The sequence below is a fragment of the Pyrgilauda ruficollis genome, unplaced genomic scaffold (genome assembly GCF_017590135.1).
Source record: "Pyrgilauda ruficollis isolate IOZ18807 unplaced genomic scaffold, ASM1759013v1 scaffold37, whole genome shotgun sequence".
Taxonomy (NCBI): Eukaryota; Metazoa; Chordata; class Aves; order Passeriformes; family Passeridae; genus Pyrgilauda; species Pyrgilauda ruficollis.
Genome location: NW_024525156.1, coordinates 15783513 through 15803207, shown reverse-complemented (window position 1 = coordinate 15803207; position 19695 = coordinate 15783513). Strand labels below are relative to the sequence as shown.

At 43.2% G+C, this 19695-nt stretch overlaps 1 protein-coding gene across 8 annotated transcripts in view; it reads left to right on the top strand.

Moving 5' to 3' along the window:
* RNF152 (ring finger protein 152) overlaps nt 1-19695 on the top strand; it is a 56371-nt gene that overhangs the window by 16238 nt on the left and 20438 nt on the right. For 2 of the 8 annotated variants that reach the window (XM_041475974.1, XM_041475973.1), the window contains exon 2: nt 8725-8805. The exons of 5 other annotated variants lie outside the window; for them this stretch is intronic. The gene's annotated coding sequence lies outside the window, so the exon portion shown is untranslated. Of the gene's footprint in view, nt 1-8724; nt 8847-19695 lie in introns of those variants that run through there. One more of the 8 variants, XM_041475980.1, reaches the window with a different exon arrangement.

The window sequence follows — 19695 nt, the reverse complement described above, 5'->3', positions numbered from 1 at the left end:
GATCTTGGCATGCCTTAAATTTTCTCCTGTTCTTATGCTTTGCCTCTATCCGGTGGGTGGGTGGGCTGGAAGTCAGATGGAAGGCTGGGCTTTCCTCCCCTTACAGAAAGCAGCTCTTCAGAGAAATTCCACAGCTGTTTCTGAGTCTGTCTGGAGCTGCCTTCTTGCTTTGTCGCTGCTGTTTCCTCCTGCTGTGCTGTGCTCTGCAAAGGGAGCAGCAGTCCTTGGAACTGATGCAGCTCTGTAGCGTGATCTGTCACACCGAGCAGGGTTAGAGGAAACCCTCCCAGCCCTCATCAGTGCAGCCTCTCCCTGGGTCCTGGACCGGCCAGGGCTCAACATTTGCTGGTCTGACTGCAGCAGAGCTGCCCCCTGCCCTAAAGGCAGCGATGGTGGCCAAGCACCAACAGCATGAGTTAAGGGATGCTGGGGATGGCAAGGAGAAGGATGCTGAAGTCTCTGGGATGAATTAATTTCCAGGGTTGTGGAGGAGAACTGCTTTCCCACTGAGATCTGAGTTATAGTCCTTCAGCCCTGACAAAGCATTTCATCGCTTTCAGACCAAATCCCCTTGCCCTGTTTTTTCTGCTGCAGAAATTACCCCTTCAGAGCAACCCCCAGATGTAAATAAGTTTGAAATTTGCCCCTTCCTGCTCCAGATGTGTAACATCTGGGTAGTTAAAGAGCTGAACTGCATTGTGTGCTATGCAGTTCACAGGCTGGATTGAGCAAAGTTGTTTTTTGGGATGTAGCTGAACATGGGAACACCACTAATCAAACGTAATGATTTTCATCTGGTTTCATTTTATTTCATTTTAACTGAGTTTCCCCAGCGTGTTTGTCTCCTGTTTGGCTAGTTTCAACCAGATTGCACCAATGGTTGGCAGTTTGGAAGATCACAAATTTCCCACTTGTGTTTTTTAAGAGTAGTGGGTGGCTGGGAAATCTTTGAAGCAGTGCTCTCTCTGACAAAAACTAGACTGCTTACAGCTATTCTCTGTTCTTCCTAGTAGTGGCTGTCCAGCCAGGCATTGCATGTGTGGTGGTCAAACATGCAGCACCTCTGCAGCCCTGGCCAATTTGCAGGGTGTGTGTGGCATCCAGGGCAGGGGCAGATGTGAGGCAGCACTGAAGGGAGCTGCAGGGGCAGGAGGGCAGAGGACACAGATGTCCCACAGATGAGTCCTGTTTGTTACTGTTCCTTGCAGCATGGCTACCCTTTGGTTTGTCAAACTAGAGAGATTTAGGAAGGCTTGTGGGCTGACAGCCACAGCTTGGACAAGCCTCCTTTCTCCTGACCTCCAGTACACCTTGGGAGGTGAGCATTGGAGCAGATGGGAATATGTGCGCTGGGCAGGATTTACCAGAGGTGTGTGTGCATGGGCAGACTCTTCTCATGTGTGCAATGGCGCTGTGATAATCTGGGTGTTCACTGGTGCCAGCCATCCTGTTGAATTCAGTGATGATTTGACACTGATAACATTCAGTGCTGTACATTTCTCCCACAGCAGCTTCTGTGAGTGAATGCAGTCTCGGATTCCCACACAGCCCTCTCCCTCCCCAGAGTGACTTTAGGTAGGTGTGCCCTATGGCTGAGGTGTTGCTGTGGGATGTCAGGGACATGCTTGTTGTTGCTGAGCATTCCCAGTATAGATGCAGCTGGTTTGGCATGGCTGTCTTGAGGGATCTGCCTCTGAAATCTGGACACCATTGTACTAAGAAAAGCAGACTTACCCTCACCCAGGCTGTGTCTGTGCTAGACAGTATAGTGTTCTGGATGTGGTGAGCACATTTCTTCCAGACCTGGACTGAAGGAAAAGACAAGCATTGACAGTAGAAATAGGAGTGCCAGAGGTGTTGAGCATTTATGGGATGCACATGCAATTCCTCACCCAGTGTGCATTTTGATACCCTTTTTGTTGCTGCTGATTCAGATGATGCATACCTATTGATGTGGGGCATAGAGCATGGCCCTGCAGAGATCACCAGTGTCATACTCTAATGCCAAAATATTCTAAGGTGACACCTTAGAAGGCCAAGGTAAATCTCAAACACCCATACAGATCTAGGTAAAACCAGATGCATCTGTCAAGGTGAGGTGAAGGGAGGAACTGTATAGCTGGCTCCCCATCATGGTTTACAGAGGATGTGGTGCACCAAGTCATGCCAATGAGGCAAAATTCCCTTTCCCCACACAAAAATCTGCCTGGGTATCTCTGGCATCCAAGTGTAATTCTCTACACTATTAGGGATATGTCACTTAGTGAAGCAGAACATCTCTTGCTTCACTTCTTTTCCCCTCCATAAACACCACCTCTGACCACCAGTAGCTTGGCATGATAGATGACTGTGGTAGAATGGACTCTTGGGCTTGGACAACACTTTGCAGGTCTCTCCTCTGAAGCCAGCCACCCAAGCTTCAGAAATCTGAAGCAGGCAGATGAGGGGTAAAACATGGCTGTGGTGTTATCTTTGCCTGCTCTTGTTAGATGTATTGTGCTACCTCTATACCTTTAGGGATGGTGCCGTGCTTTCTTTGTTAGGTTTTAAACTGAACTGAGCAGGTTGCATGCCAAGAGGGAAAGATTGCAATGTTTCCATTACCAACCACAGTGGACTTTTCCATGGTGGAGCTTTTCCAAAAGATATGCACTGAGAAGAGCTGGTGTGACCCGAGTGCCTGGGACACTGCAGGCTCTGACTGACTGCCCCTCAGGGACTTGATACTTCCAGATTTTTACCAAACTCTGCTCTCTGAGGATGAGGAAAGATAGAAGTGAAACTTGCTTTGTTAGGTGCACAAGATCATGTAAAGCTTGTGGTAGTAGCTGCCAGCACCCCACAGACAAGGTGAAAGTACTACTTAAAAGAAAGTCTGGGTGTGTATTTGCAACTGGGGACATAGAAAGGCAAAAAAGACTTTTTAAAAAGCATGAAGCATGCATAGGGAGCATGGTGTCAGACACACTGCCTCTTGCCAGCTAATACCATCTTGCAAATGAAACAAGTTAGGTTGTTGCTATTGCAGCCACTTTCCCTCACAAAGCAGGGTGACCCAGACGCTGAGAAACATGTTGGCAATTGGCCTGAAGTCGGATGTATGCAAGGTAATTTACTTAAAAGACCCAATATAACAATTATCATTCAGCATGAACACATACAGCCGTAATGTTTGCTTGCCAGTTGTATTTTATATGATGCTCTCCCTGAAGTTGCTCATTGGCTGCATCTCCCAACAAACACAGAAACACTGCCTGGGGATGGTGGGCTTCTTCCATGACCTGTAGTTAGGAGCAATGATTACACTTAAACAAGTTCTATTGTGGAGGTAGGAGGGATTCAGTGGCTTGGGCAGAAGGCTGTTAGTGGGGTTATTTGGGATCCAGGCCTTGGGAGCTTTTCTTCTGACCTTGTGCAAAGCACATCAGCTGCTCAGTGCCTCTGTTTCATAAAATCTGATTTGTGACAGTCAGCTTCAGAGTAGGTGATTGATATTGATCTTGGTTTCCTCCTCTGAAACAACCCCAAAATCCCCAAATGTTTGTGCATGGCATTGAAGTATAGAAGCTCCCTTTCTTCTCCCTGCTCTTTACCTCAGATAAAGGTGGAAGAAAGGGAGTTGTTCACAGCCATCTGCTGGAGGCATCCATCATGTTGGGAGCAGAGGCTTCTGGTTGTTCCACATGTTATTAATGATGAAAAGATATAAACATATGATCACATAATTGTGTTGTATTTCAATTGCTTACAAAATAATGATATCAGGGGAACAATGGGGTTACAAAATCAGGCGGACAAAAGCAATGAAGTTCCAGGACTAATGTTGCAGAACTCCCCTTTGCATCTGCATTATGATACAATCTTTAATTCTGTAATTGCATCATTTTTTCCCTTTCACAGAGTCCCTTTTTCACTAGATAGGTAATTGCTGCATAATTCATTTTCTCTTCCCCACATTTACTTTCTCCATGTGTCTCTACATCTATTTATTTTACACCCTACCCAGACCTTGAACTGAACAGTTGCTAACTCCTTCCTGGAGGGCTTTCTCAGGTGGGGAAGTTACTCTTGCAGCATATCAGGTACAGGTATTGTCTGTGTTTTCATAGTTGAGGAATGAAGTCAAAGAGCAAATCAGTCTTAGGAGATTGAAACACCTTCAGTTTTGGCTACATCAAAGAAGGTACTTGGGTATGATTTTATTTTTCAGTCATCCCAGAATACCTGGCATGATGTAGCAGTTCATCTGCTGGAAGCACAAGGACAGCTGACCTCAGGTGCTGGTGTCTGTAGATTAGCCCTAAATGCCTTGACTTGAGTGTGGAACCGCCCCGTTAGGAGTCGCGTGAAGAGAAAACTGGTTTCAGAGACTTGGTGAGCTTCTTAAAAGGTTAAATGTGGAGCCAAGGAGGAGGTAATTCCTGCCTGTAGGTGGAATGTCCAACTTCCTCATGTGAGGTGGTCGTCTGTCTCTCTTTCTTCCTGCATTGCTTTGTTCACTAATGTTTCTGACATTCGCTGAGAGAGGCAGGGTTTGAGAGATATCTGTTGCACCTTAACTGCCTCTTTTTTTGAAAGCAGGTGATTTCCAGAGCTCAAGTGGTTTGTGATCATTGAATTGGAAAGTCAGTGCAGATATATACAGAGGTGGGATGAAGGTTGTATGGGCAGTCTTCATGATGATATCTCCTAATCTTGAAGTGATCCAGTTTGCAGTCTTTTTATTAAAAAAATGCCATAGCTAGGTTTAAATGTAATTTCATAACTGTACATAGGGAAAAGTGGGAGATAAATAAAAATTAGGCCTTGTCATATGAATCTGCAGTGGCCTGAGTCATCCAGAGAGCACAGACCCTTGGGATGTAACATGAATTTCTGACCCATGAGATAAGGGCCTGGTGAGGAAGCACTGTTTGGTGGTCAGTGGCTGGGGTGGGATGACATGCTCAGCAGGTTGTCTGGTGCTGTAGTGGGGGGCTTTGCAGCCCAGAGTCTGGATATCCTCAGATCTCAGTTAAGGATGGGGTAGGCAGAGTTCTGGTGCTTCTCAAGTCCTCTCTAACCTGCCTGTGTCTGTTCTGCACTTCACTGTATGGCAGCCTAGTCATCCCATTAAACTTGCCCTCCCCAGTCCTTCCTGCTTTCCCCCTCTATTTCTGTGTTTCTCAAATGCCATCTGCTTCTCTCGATGTTCTCAGGTAATATCACTTTAGCCTGTTGTTTCTGGTGCCACTTAAAATTTTCCAGAGGTTCCGGATAGCCTAGTACAGTTATGTACAATCTTGATTCCAGTGTAGATCTGTAATTTTTGCTTATTCAAACTGTAGGTGAAGGGCCAGCCCAGTGCTTTTGAAGCATTTTAGAAGATTCATCTTCCTTACTTTTAGACCAGAGCTATTACTATGAGATACTTCGTGATCAAGCAATGGGGAAATGGCTGCTTTAGGCCAACTCTGTTTATACCTTATATCTAAAGAATATGTTGTGTTCCACCCTGTTCCTCAGTATTTTGTTGTATGCAGTCCTGCTTGATGTCACCTACCTTCTATGGGGTGAAATACGATACTGAAATTGCAATAATTCATAGTGAGGAACACTAGTTGCTCATGCTCTTTTTTATTTTCTGGAAATGAATAGCAGCATGATATTGCAAGAAAGAGTGTTCACGTTCTAGAGGCTGAACTTCCAGCTGAAATGCAAGTTGGTGAACTTGGCCACTTTCCAGAAAAGTGGTGTCAGTTGTTCCAGCAAGTCATTAGATGTCTGCACTTCTGTCTTCTGACCAATTTACAGCGAGTCTCCTCCTACATCTTTATTCAGGAGAGGGCGGTGGTTTAATACCAACCTCACGCAGCAGCAAGAGAGGACGATGTAGACAATTTCTGATTGTGTTCATTGAGCATAACAATAGGCTTTCTTTATGTACTTTAGGATTTTTTGTTTTCATTGTACTAGATGAGGAAAAGTGGATGTACCAGCAAAGAAAATATGCTTGCCAACAAATCTTGGAACAGACCAGGCTGACCTGTGAAACATTTGGGATGATAATAATTTTAAAGTCAGACTTGTGTTCTTGGGAGTTTGTAATATAAATCATGGCCATGATCACTATAACCATGTCAAACTAGATTAATAAAATAATGTCAGAGTGTCTTAAAAAGTTTCAGATGACTCCAAGGATTGTACACCTTTACAAAATAATTAATAACCCAGATGCTATAAACTGGCACTAGCCAGTTTTTCTCCTTGCATTGTCACTGTGTGTAAGTCCAAGAGCCACTATTTGACTACTGAACTTCATGTGTTTGAGGAGAGACAATTAACAGGATCACAGGACTGGTCTTCAGCTTTTACCTGAAAGTTCTTGGGGTTCCAGGGACTTTGTCAAGCCTCTGGAAGGTTACTGGGAGAAATGGCTTGTATCAGTGGAGACATCTACACATCTTTAAGAGGTGGGGGACAGGTTTTGTGGGGGGAGAAAGTAAACAGCAAAAAACACTGATATAGGCATCTCCAGCCTGGAAGGTGGTGGTGACCCTGTGTGCTTAGGATTTGGTCTGTGCTTGGATAGGCTTCACTTAATCCCTGATAGAACCTTGTTCTCTCTGTTTTGTGTGTGCGGTTTTCTTTTGAAGTGAGCATGTTTAGGCAGACCTTCAGGCACTGTAAGTTAGAATAGCTCCCCTGGGAAAAAAACAGCTCCTCTGTGGGGTGGCTCCCATGTTAGGTGTGCCTTGCTGGCCTCTCTTCACCCCTGGTTTGCCTCCCTGTTCCTCTTCCTTGCAGCATCTGTGGTCAGATGCTTAGAGGCAGGGACAGGGATTGGAAAAAGCTGGCTCAGCAGAGGCGGTGGAGAGCCAGCTGATGCCACTATTAATGTTCTTTCAAAATTGATGGATGAGATGATTACAAAATTGCAGAGGGAAGTGAAAGTTAACAGAATCCATGTTTTAATTGTATTCTGGATTGTTTTCAGCAGCCAGCTTCTGAGGTACAGGACAGATCAAGCATTTTTCTGAGGTTGTTAATGTGGACTGCACACTGTACTGTTTTTAAAGAAAGAAAAAGACAGGTACAGTCTCTTTTCCACACTCTGCTGCTTTCAGTCTTCTTCACTTGTCCTGTGTTGATAGTATGCTGTGTCTAGGCAGTAAATCAGATCTGAAACACTGTCCCAATGCAGCTAGAGAAAAAAGAGGCTCTTGCAAACACCTATGGTGTCAAGGTCCTCCAGCCTGTAAGGGGTACCTAGGTTCTGTAATTTCCTCTGTGTGCCCTTCATGCTCATGGAAAGGAGTAAGGATGGTGGAGCTGTCTGGCTGGTGGGTGACCAGCAGTGCTGGCCTTTAACATAAAGGAGATTCTTTTTCAGCTGATGAAGACCTCCTGCTCAATTTGCAAGTAGCAGTTGTGTGCAGCATGAGGTTTTCTTCTGGACAGGTGTTTTACTTGAGTATGCTTTATCCAGGATTGGACCGAAACACTCTCTTCTAAGTTTCATTTTTCTTCAGGTTTTAAATAAACCAAATGTCTTTGTAGTATTTTTCCTAGCTTTTCTTCCCTCTGTTACTGAGAACTTCTCCCCACAGGCTCCTTAATTCAAACATGACATGCTGTAATTCTGCATGTTTTGAGAAAGTACTTGTGTAGGTGGTTAAAAAGCATCAGTCCTTTCGCTTGCCTCCTCCTGCTTCCTCCCAAGTCAAAAGCTGAGAATGGGACACCTTTCAGGAGTGGGCTCTTTAAATTAAAGTCCTAGTCTCAAAGTCCTGGCATCTTCATCGAACAAGTGTTCTTTTCCATCAGCTACAGGTGGAGTTGCATAAGAGAAGGTATCTTTGGGTTCTTGGAGGGCCGCTGTGTTTCTTAAAATGAATATCTTAAAATGAATAATTTGGGGTGGAGATAGTCTTCTGCCTTAATGCTTTAGCATGTGTGTTTCTTCCATCTCTCTCATATCTTTGTAAGTATTTCTGGGATGCAGTTGGGCAGTGAGGAGCCTCCCCCATTTCTCCTTACTTACCTTCATGGGGCAGCAGCTGCCATTCTAGTGGTGAGGTTTAGAAATTTGTTTCGCTGGCTTCATTTCCTGCTCTGGAGCTGGTTGGTATTTTAATGTCTGTAATCTAAGATTAAGCAGGGTAGCACACCAAGGAGCTGGACTGCTGTAAGAGGAAAAGTTCCTCCCATTGTTGCAGGGAGGAAAACAAACTTGTGAGACGTGGTTGTGATCCCAGTGAGTTCCAGAGGCACCTTAGCTAAGCAGGCAGTAAGTGGGGAAGATGAGCAGTGGATCACAGCGGCTTTCTGACATCCTAAAGGACACAAAATCTTTGCAGTGTTTACTCTGAAAATATTCTCTCTGCCTTTCCAGAAGTGGGCTGTTTACACACAAGCAAAAGCTGAGGTTTTGCAGTGTACGTGCTTGTGCTGTTTGTGCTTATGGGCACAGCTGGTAATGCTGATAGGAGGGTGTCTCTTGTTCAGACACTGCTTAGAAAGTAGAAATTTGCTGAGAGTGGCACTGGAAGCCCAGCAATTCTCCTTCTGGTGGGGTAGGGAACTGCTGGTGGGGGCGGAGCTGTGCCACAGCAGGACCGGGGGTGCTGAAGTACTGGCACTGTTATTTGGAATATTTAAATCCTTTAAGCTTTTTTTCCCCCCTTAGCAATACTTTCCAAATGTATTTATTTAAAAGAAAACCTGAAATATGCTGTTTTGCAGATGCTTGGGAGCCTGTTTTCTTCCCTCTGCCGTGGTAGATCTGTTAACGTCAGTGACTGCAGCTACAAGTTGCTTGTCCAGGTGAAGCTTGTCTTTGCTTTTGTGGTATCAAGCCCTGTTTGGTATGTTTCGATCTGATTCTCACAGAATTTCCTTTTGTTTACTGCACTGTTGTGTATGCCAGTTTCCCTGTAAATGTTATGAGAACTGGCAGTATGGGCCTGATGCCAAGGGTAAGGGACTAATACAAATACATTTATTTTTATTTTAGAAGCTCTTGCAATTCACACTTCGCTGGCAGGGTGGTAATGATGTTTCACAGAAGAATGCCTTTCTTTTCATTTTGATTTCAAAATGCTCTAACAGGGTCCATCCACAGTCTTAGGCATGGCAGATGATGCACCAGGATCAGAGGCCATTCAGCAGCAGGAGATGGGGATGGAGATGGGCCTGGGGGGCATAGGATGAGCCTGAGGTTTGTCCAGGATAACAGCACTGCTGTGGCATCCCCAGAGCAGGGTGTGATGTCCCTGGGGTCCAAAACAAGGTCATGTTTCCATTTTTCAGTTGCCAGGTCTGTGCTGTAGCCATTCTGCTGTGTTGCTTATTCAGTGTTTTGTTTTAGGGGGCGTGAAGATGTGTTGCCGTAGCTGAACAAGGTGTCCTCTGTGAGATCCAAGATCTCTGCCTGTGCCATACCTGGCTGTTTGGGGTGTGCAGAGCCAGAGACAGAAGTGGCTGAGGGTTTGCTTTTGCTCCTGGTGCGTGGCTGTGCTCAGCAGGCTGTGGGATGTACAGAGCATTGTCATGCCGAGGTTCTTGCAGTGGGACGTGGCAGCTTTGGCACGCAGGGCTGTGCAGTCTGAGGACACAGTGTTTAAGCTGGAGAGACACTTGATGGGAGGTCAAGATGGTTATTTGCATTGCTGATGAGATGATTAGTAGACGGTGTTCATGGCTCTCATTAGAGACCTGTGGAAGATTGGGTTCAAACAGAAGGATCTCTGTGTGTGTGTAATTTATGAGGGCTGCTGCTCAGACCTTCATTCGTACTCTTAATTGTTCCACAGTGGCAGTGGGGAGGAGAAGCTGGAAAATGCTAATTGTGTCCTGTGCTCTCAAATGAGAGCAAAGGCGGCCATGGCATGCAGTCCTCAGAGGCTTAGATGCTTCTCTCTGCTGTGGATCAGCCGTGTGGGGCAGGAGGATCTAATTTTCTTATCCTGATGATTGGCTTTCTTTTTATAGAAATACCCATTTTTTTAAAAATAGCTGAAATCAAAAGGCCAGGCTCTTTGGTACAAAACTATTTGTTCTTGGTACTTGTCACATGCTTAGTTGACTGAATTAATCAAATGGAAAATGCTTTTTCCCAAACTAGAAGAATTCCATGAAAAGAAATGTACTCCACCTATTTTTTTTTTAAATTTAAAAGCAAAATACAAAAAGATTCCTCTTCTCTGCTACCTTCTCTCACCCTCTTTCTTCTGTTTTTCCCTTGGTGGCAAAATGAGAAGAGTAAAAAGTTGAAGATGTTTTGTATGGGCATTCACACATGTGTGTATGGAGGAAAAAACCAAAATATGTAGATGTTTTTGATTTACCAAAAATAGGCTCGTAAAAAATCAATGATTGATGTAAATTTACTTGTATGAAAAAGCTGCATTTAACAACTTGCAGTAACTTTGCAAGTTATTCCACTTTGTATTCTGGTGGTACATAAACATAGGCTTACTTTTCCAGTTTCTTGCTGCTGCATATCCTTTTCTAACTTACAGCACAGTTGTTGTTCATATAAAACTAGTCTAGGGTATTAAATAGGCATGTTCAATTAATTTTCTTTCAGCTCATTGGTTTTTGGTTTTGTTTTGGTGTGGTTGTTTTTTGTTTTTTGTTTTTTTTTTTTTTTTTAACTCTTAGTTCTGACGTATGCAGTGCACTTCTTTGAGTGTCCTGACCTGCGTCACAGTTTGGGAGCCTCTCTTCTCCATTTCCTTCGTGTTTGAGCAGAAGCCAGTGGCTGCCTTAAGAGGGTCTGAAGGCATGGGTGTGATGTGCTGCATACTTCTGAGATGTATCAGCTTCCCCATTTTGTAAATCGTAAGGTGCAGATCCTTTTATATTTCAGCATGGCTGAAATTTTATATTTCAGCATGGCTTGCTTGTTCAGTGAAAGGGATGCATGCAGTTGTCTAGGTGGATAAAACTGCTTTTGGGTGTTTCAGTACATCCACACGACAGAAATTCTGAGCTTCTTTATGTGAACTGTGTCTCTTGCAAGAGAGAAAAGTCCTTTACTGTACTTTCAAAACCTGAGTTAAGTAATTACCACATTAACATTTTCTTTTCTTGCCACTTTTCCAATTGTGGCAAGATTTGCAAGCAAGAAAGAAGAAAAGTAATGTAAGGGAGCAGATAGTTTGGGGGTTTGTTTGTTTATCTTCTTCAGTGCGTCTTATCTGCATCTGATTTCTGGCAGTGTTTTGTGACCTTCAGTGGATCTCATGAGTGTTCTCCATTTGAAGCTCCAAGCAGACAGAAACCAAGCAAGCCAGAGCACTGAAAGCTCTGAACTGCCCAAAAGCAAAAGCTTCTTGCTCTTCCACTTTTCTCCTCTGTTGGTGAGAACATTGAAGGCAATTGTTTAAACCAGCTGAGTTTTACTGCAAAAGAAGAAGAAAAAAAACCCCACAAAACTGTCAACATTTGGAGATAAGTAAAAAGAGGACTGACCACTCCTATTCCTCCTCAAGGCAATCCCAAATTTATTGCTTGCCTTATTTCAATACATTTTAAAAGCTTTTGAAGATCAACTTCATCTGAAAACAGAGCTGTGGTTTGGTTGTAGTGCCCCTAGGAAGTGGGGATTAGTCTTGTGTGTCAAGGATACATGTGTTTAGACTATCTGGAGCTTGAATATTCTTGGAATATTCTCAAAGTGGGAAAACTGGGAGCCATCTAGGCATTAGCTGAAGAAGAAAAGGTCTTAAGTCACAAAAATCATAAACAGAAGGAATACAAGTTGCATTTCTTTAGTGCTGCATAAAAGGAAATTGCTAAACATGTTCATTTGGTAAGCAAATGGGTTCATGAACTGTATTGTATTGCCTTTTTTTTTTTTTTTTTTTTTTTTTTAAGCAAAGGGGTTTATGAAATGTTTTTTTTTTTCTTTTTTTTTTTTTTTTTTTTTTTTGTAAATGCCCCCATTTCATCAGCTTCTGTTCTAAGACAGATTGCTGGCAGTTACCTTCTGTAGCCAAAAATCAAGAAGAAAGAGGTTTGTAGGAGTAGCAATTTCAGCAGACTGCCTGGAATCTCAAACTGCTTATTAGGTTTCTTTGAATTATTGGATGATGTATTTGGTAGCTGGTGCTTTGTATCAGAAGTACATAATGTAAATAAATTTAATTAGAATAGTGCTCATACACTTTGTCAGTCTTTTGACTGGATTTTGCTAGCTTTCTAAAGCACAAAACTCCAGCTACTGGCAAAACTTCTTCTTGTGAACTCCTTTCCTGTAAAAAGCTGGTGCAAAGTAGTTCTGTTCTATCAAAGGGAAAGACTAGGAGGCGTGCTGCTTTTCCCAAAACCACACAGGTCTCTGTGCTATTTTGAGGATGCACGTTGGTGGCTTAGCTCTTCCTTTATCACAGATCAAGGGTCCCTCTTTCCTGGTGCCTTGGCTGCCACTGCAGAGCCTCCTTACAAGTCTTGCACCAGTATAGGGAGGTGCCCCTGCCCTTACCTGTTGAGAAAGGGTGCTCAGCATCTGGGAGGCACAGACATCATGTTGGAACCCTCGCTCTCCCTGGGAAAGCTGAGGCAAATTGGAAAGAGCTAGAGAAGCAGGGTCCTGCAATCCACACACTATCTGCTTCCTAGGTCTTAGTACCGTGGCTTTTTGGAAGCAATGAAATTAGATGGCCATGTGCCCAGTGCAAGAAATTATTCACTCCACTGTATTTATTTTTATAGTGAAATTGCATTTTCATATCTCCGTGAGAGAGACTGTAGCCGGATACAAACCCAGTGAAGCATTTCTTTTTGTGGACATAGCGACTTTGGCACAGCTGTGATGAAGCTCGCTGCTCTCTTCATGAAAACACACTGAGCTGGGAATGCTGCTGGTTTGCATCCTCTCCGAGGAAATTCGGCAATGCAGTTGTGGATGGAGATTGTATTTTGTCACGCTCCAGATCGATGTCGTTGTGCAGGAAAAGATGCGCTGGACAGGCATAACTTCAGTAAAGTTATGTGACTGTGATTCACAGGGAAACATGGCATTAAGAACTACCTAGAAAATAATTTAATTTCACTTTCTAGTGACTCAGGAATGCGAACACTTCAGATTTGAGGCGCATTTCTTAAAGGGGTTTTACATTTCAGTGCATTGAAATGAATATGCATGTGAAAGCTTGAGAGTATGAAGTCTGTGCTTGTGAATTGGGCAGTTAGTGGTTTGGCCCACCTGCATTTTGTGTTTACACGCAAAGTAATTTCCATTAGCAGGAGAGCATTCCATGTGCATATAGCATGTGTTACAACTAATCTGCACACAAACAAAATGTTCTGAGAGATACAGGAGGCTGCGTGGTTAAGATGGGCTACTTGTTGGAGGTCACTAAATTGTGTCTTGTCTTAAAAACAAAAAGAGGGGGAAAAAATGGAGGTGAGATGGTGGGGGTTATGTGATTGTTTTAGTTAGGATCTAGTCCACTTCGAGTAATGCAGTCTGCTCTTGATCTTAGAGAATTACTCAGGGCTCTGTTTCAACTGGTCTCCAAAATGACTCAGTGTAAGTACCGAGGTCATGTGGATTTTTTTTTAAAGTCTTATTGGACTAATTAGGCTATACTATGTGGCTTAGTAGTAGTTAAGCATGCCCAGTGTTACTGGTAGGAGTTCAACCTTCAGTTTTCTGCTGGAAGCGACTTCCCTTCAAAATGCAGAGATGAACAGCAGTTGTGATTAGAGATTGTAACATACAAACCCAAAGCATTGTAGAAATTATGGGGGAAGGAAAGAAGCTGTAGAAACTGGAAGGGGAGTTAATTACATGACAAGGGATCCACTGAAAAAGCAGATGGCTTAACATTCAGTGTTGCAGGGAGAAGATAGATTGTATGAGTGTTTAGTAACTACTTGGACTGAGTCTGTTTATCTGCATATAATATATATTAAAAAAATTGTAGCTGCTGTGATTATGTGTAGTGGCTTATTATGTAGTTGTTAGAACAAGGCAACAGTGAAATAAGACTTCCAGATGTACTTCTGCTCATTACAAACATTCCGTTCCTTTCTCTCCACCTCTGGACATGCTGAATGTTGCTTGCACGTTATCTGTGTTCCCCCTTGCTTCCTGCTCGCTCTCTGTCCCTACCCACCTCCTGCCCCTGCCCTGGCCTCCAGCTCCCGTAGGGAGTCTGGTGTCTTTTCTCCTGCTGCCTTCTCCATCCTCTTCACGTACTTCCTAAACTTCAGTAATACAGATGTAAATCAGGCAGAGTTTTAGTTCCCCCTTAATTTCTGTAGCATATATAATTTCAAAAGATTTAAAAAAAAAATTTAATACAGGTCTTTGTCCAGTGTTTGTTTCCAGATACTTTAAATGATTGGTGAAGACCTTAGATTATTTCTACAAGGAAGCTGTCTTAGTATAAACTTTGCCAAATTCTACATGACTGAAAAAAATAATCTCTTGACCCATAATTCCAGAGGGGTAGTTTTATTGAGGTTCAGACTCAGGTTTTGTATTGCAGGAAGTCTGTGTCTACGAAGGAAGAGCCTTCATCTATCACATACTGTTTACTGTCCAGAGGCAAATTTCAAGTCTGGAAGTGTGAGGCCATGTGCCATCGGGAGGGTTCTCTCACAATCGGATTGCCAGACCAGAGGGCAGTATGATCAGATGAGCCAGAACGTGCAGTGGGGTGTTTTTAGTGATTTTCATCAATTGCAGGAAGACAGAGGACTGCCTGGCTGTTCACAGGGCCTGCTGGGCAAATGTACTGAGGCAGTAAGAACATATTGAAGCAATGCTGTGTTTTGTGCCTGTGATATCCATGGTTGAGTGTTGGGTTTGCTTTTGTGTGACACATTGGCCTTGTGCTGCCAAAGGTTACAGGGTGGCATTGGGTGCTTGTTTGTCCCAGCATAATTAATGTTCAGCGTGGTGTGCTTCCTCGAACTTGGCTTGGCTTTCTGGTTGGATTTTGATCCAGAAGAAGTAACTGCTGTCACCAGGGTGTGAGTACAGCATGGATGTTATACACAACATGTCACTAGTAGGCCTGCCCAGTTTAGTGGTGGCCAGTGCTGAGTCTAGAGGAGTTCTTTCTTTTCAGCTGTGCTTGGTGTTGGCACAGTGTAAGCTAAACTTAAGCTGCCTGAATACCAGTTTAGCTAACTTATTGTTCTTTGCTACTATTTGGTCTTCCCAGCACAGACAAACATCACTTCATTTCTCCTCTTCAAAGGCTGTTATTGCTCACTGTTTTTTTAATTTCTTCCCCCTCTCCCAGTGACACCTCCAGTAATGTTTCATTGCCATGCAAAATGAGGAAAGCACTTTGTCAGCAGCCTACTTCAGGCAGAGAAATTTATATCTTTGAGAAGCATTTCTACAGAACAGCAATTACTCAGATCATCAATATTTATATAGCAGATAATAGACATCATGGACAAGATGAATATTGTCACAAGAGCAATAGCTGTTGGGAGGGATGGGGAATGCAAAATATTATTACTAGATTTCTTTAAATGGGATAATTATTTAACTTTCAAGTGATTGGTGAAAGTAGCTTAGAGTCTGAATTAACTATTGAGTGGGAGTTCATCTGCTTCTAGAAAGCAAAGGAAATGCCCCCTCTCATCTACCCTCAGGTCACACAGGGAAAGCTGCCTGGTGTATTGTCCCTTGCATGTGGCTTTAGCTGAAGGCAGTAATGGTGCCAGTCTCTGAATGAGGACTCATATAAAATAACAAGTAATCAAGCAGCTTGTTTTGAAAATTAATTTTTATTATGTCTGCTGTGGATGGACACTTCTGGTTGAGATGGAGACACAGTCACACATGCTTTGATTTTAAAAGCTGAACCCCAGTGCTCAGGGAAAGGTGGCCATGCTGGGGCAGGTTTTTTACCAGGGCTTTGCAGCATCCTGCCTGCCAGCTGATGTGCTGCTGCCTGCCTTGGCGCTGCCGGATTGGACGGGCAGCCCAGTGAGTCCCTGTCTGGCCTCCTGGCCGGAGGGACAGCCCAGGTCAGGGCTTCCTGTTTGCGCAGGAGATGCAGCTCCTGAATTCTGCAAAGAGAATGCCTCCTCCCACCCACCATTTTTAACCTTTTAATGGCAGTGTGATTATTTGTGGGGCTTTCGTTCACTGGCAAAAAAAAACTGCTAGCTTGTCCTGTTTTTGAGATCTGTTAAGCCAAAAACTAAAGCCCACTGCATGTGTGCTGTTTGCTAAAGATAATTTATTTGCTGACTTTTTTCTTCTGCTTGTGAAATGCCTCTGAATAGCTCAGTTTTTTCTTTATACTGACTAACTCTTCACATGTGACTTCAGATGAGTGTCTGAAGCCCTGCACCCTCCTGACTTCTTTCAGCTGAGGGGGAGCAGTGGATGGGAAGGTACAGTACTTGATGTTCAGTGTTTAGCTCAGTTGGGTTGGCTGTCATTTGTAGCATTAATCACATGGTTTTCAAAACATTAAAGCAACTTGGGAACATTTGCAACACTGTTGGTCTACCACAAAAGATTAAAAGTACTAAAGTATCAAGCCTCTGGGCTCTGTGTTCTGTGGGATGCATATAACAAGGCTTCTTGTCCAATGCCCAGAGAAAAGCTGGAACAGCATTTGCAAAAGCTGGCATCCTAAATCAGGAGACACATGAACTGGCTACAAGGGAGGATCAGATGAGGACTTATAAGTCGGTGTCCCTCTTTCTGTTAAACATCCATTGGAGCAGGGACAGGAACTTCCTTTCCCTCATACTCACTTTTCCTTTCTGACCTGGATATTGAATTATGCACTTCAAAGTGGAATGGTGTTAAGGAGGAGGCATTGGTGAAGCTCTCCTGAACTACTGAAATTCCTGGTACTTGAAACTTTAATCTGGGAGAAAGGAAAAGAATATTATAATTTAGTCAGATTTACCCTTAGTGAAGAAAAGTTTCCTTCTGCTGTGAGCATACCCAGGTTCTTGTGTGGGTTCACTGAGTCTGCTGCTGGCATGTGGCTTGGGGAAGTCCTGACCCTGTTGCATGCAGCTCAATTTGAACCAAAGGCCTGTTTGAAGCTAAATTTAGGCCAGCTTAGATGTTGCTATTGCAGGTAAAATTGAGATCTCCAGTAATGTCAGTATTAATAGTTTAGATGCTTGTTCCAGTGCATAACTGTATTAATGGAGGTGGTTTCTAAACTGCAGATCACAGACCCAGTATTGCAACTATGCGTGTTTCAGCTTCTTCTAAAGTTGTACCCCCTGAGCTTTTAATGATGGTGGTGCAATCTTTGCTGGGAATTTAAACTTGCAGTCAACAGGCTCACTTTTGTGGTTATCTTCCCCAGATCCCTTTGAGGCAGCCACTCTTGAGACTCTGTTGAAAGACTGTCTGCAGAAGGGTTAATTTAAACATTATCATCTGTCTGTGGTTCTGCCTTGAGGAAAGTAAGACTAGATAGCCCTTGGAGAGACTGCTGAAGTTCTCAAGCCAGCCCCTTTCACAGGTGAGCCAGCCCTGTGACAGATGCATTCATTGCTCCTCCAGGTGCATTGCAGCTTGGAATAGCTTATTTTTTCAGAGTAAGGAGAAGAACAAGGGGCCATTGAAAAGAGCAGGTTATCAGCACTACTGATATGCTAGATTATTGGATTGTGTTGAAATAATTAGTTTTTTCATCAGGCTAGATTTTTGTACCTAATTATCTGAATAGTTTTTTTTTTTTTGTTGTGGTAACTTGCGCAGAGATCCTGGAGATGATGAAAAGGATTGCTTTTCCCTCACGTTTAATGAGATACTTTGCTGTGTTTTGGCTGTCTTGTCCCATTGCTAAGCCCTGACATATTTATATTCTAATTTGGGGATGAAGTATTAGTGGCATGAGAAAATGGTGTGTTTGCAGCATCCAGAAGCCATGAGCCTCTCTTAATTCCATTCCACTTCAGTGTCAAGCACTGGGGCACCACCATGAAGATTCCTCATCAAGGCCTTTCTGTCAGGCCAGGACATGCTAGCTAAAGCCTTGAGAGGTTTTGGTGAGTTAAGTGTGTAAAGATCCAGTCCTGTGTAGTGATTTTCTTTTAAGACAGAAATGGGAAGAGCTGCATGGTGAAGGATGGGGTCGGGGATATATTGGTACAAAGCTTCAAGAATGTTCTTAGAAAAATCCCTCTTCTTTAGCTTCTGAGCAGTACAAGGGTGAAGCTGTTTGCTTCTTCGCTTGGTTTTAAGCTGGTTTGAGGATTTGCCCTGCATTGCCTTCTGGAATAGTTTTTATGCATCCTAATTTGGTCAAGGTTCATTGGTTTATTTTATGGAGGGACACTGCTCCCCCCACCAAATCTCCTTTCACTTAGAAATGGAACTGAAGGGTTAGATGTAGGAATACTCACACCATACCCCATGGGAACCGTAATTAGCATACTTTATTTCCCATTCTTCCCTTGGGGTTTGGCTTTATGGCTGACTTCCATCTCTTTTAAAGTTTAGTTGCCGTTTTGGTTATGGGAGATGCAGTCTAGCTGGGAAGCCCAGTCCCTGTTGGAGGCTTAGAACAAGGGTTATCCTTTCTGCAAGCACCTTGAGCTGGAGTAAGCAGCATTTCACAGTTCTAAAAATGGACTACCAAATTTCCAATATTTAGTAGAAGGGCACCACTTCCTTTAATACAGGTGGAATAGCTGTTCATTTAATATAATTTATAACGTGTTAATTTGAAAATTCATAAATTTTCATGACAACTCACTTTTCTCTATTTTTAATTAATCATCTTGGCTTAATTTGCAAGCACAAAATACCACTTGTAGGGGCTTGTCCCACACTAAGGAAGGGTGAAACTAGGATACTGAAATTAGTTGTGAGTTCAAAGTGTAGCAAGTAGGGGATGTGATATGATTTACCTGAGGAGGCCTCTTGTTTGGCATAAATATTTCTGACATGTGGAATGGAGCTAGACTGGGAATGGAAATAAACTACTCTTCAGACTGCAGATTTTACGTTCTGAAGTAGATAAGATTCCCTTCTTAAAACACAAATCAGCAGAAATGCTGGAATTGTGTTAATTGAACAGACTGATAGTCTGTGGAGTAGGAGATGTGTCAGTATGAAGTTTAAGGATGTACAGAAGAGAGAAGCTGGTCAGCAAGAGCAAATTAGTTAGAATTCAGTGAAGTTGTATTACTCACAAATTTGCTTTTCAATAACCAATGAGCTATTTTTACAAGTACTGCTTACAACTGCTACTTTTATGGTTGGCTAATTAGCAACCCCCTTCGGACAGAAGCATGACCCTCCTGAAAGTCTTCAAGCATACGGAAACTTGGATTTTTTAATCCTCTCAATTTCACAGTGTCTTCTGCCTTTCAGCTTACAATCTTTCGCCAGCTGCCACTCTCCCTGTTTGTGTGACTTCTACAGAGAACACAAGTAATAGTAGTTGAAAGGGAATTTTAAAATAGATCACAAAATCTAGGGCATGTCAGGATGATTTTGAGGTGGTCTTGAAAATCTGGTGGTTGTCTTCTTTGAAAGCTTTTGCTGAATGTTTGAGATTTAGCCTTTCTCCTCTTTAGATTGGGCAGGTGTGTTCCTCTTAGGTGGCCCATGTCACATGTGTTGGCATTTGGGAATTTGACCAGGATGGTTTCTCCACTGCAAGGATTCCTGGGCAAGTCTGGCTCAAATCTGCTCTTGAGAGCAGTTACTGTGAAAGGAACTTCACCTAGCTCAGTGGAACTGCTTTGTAT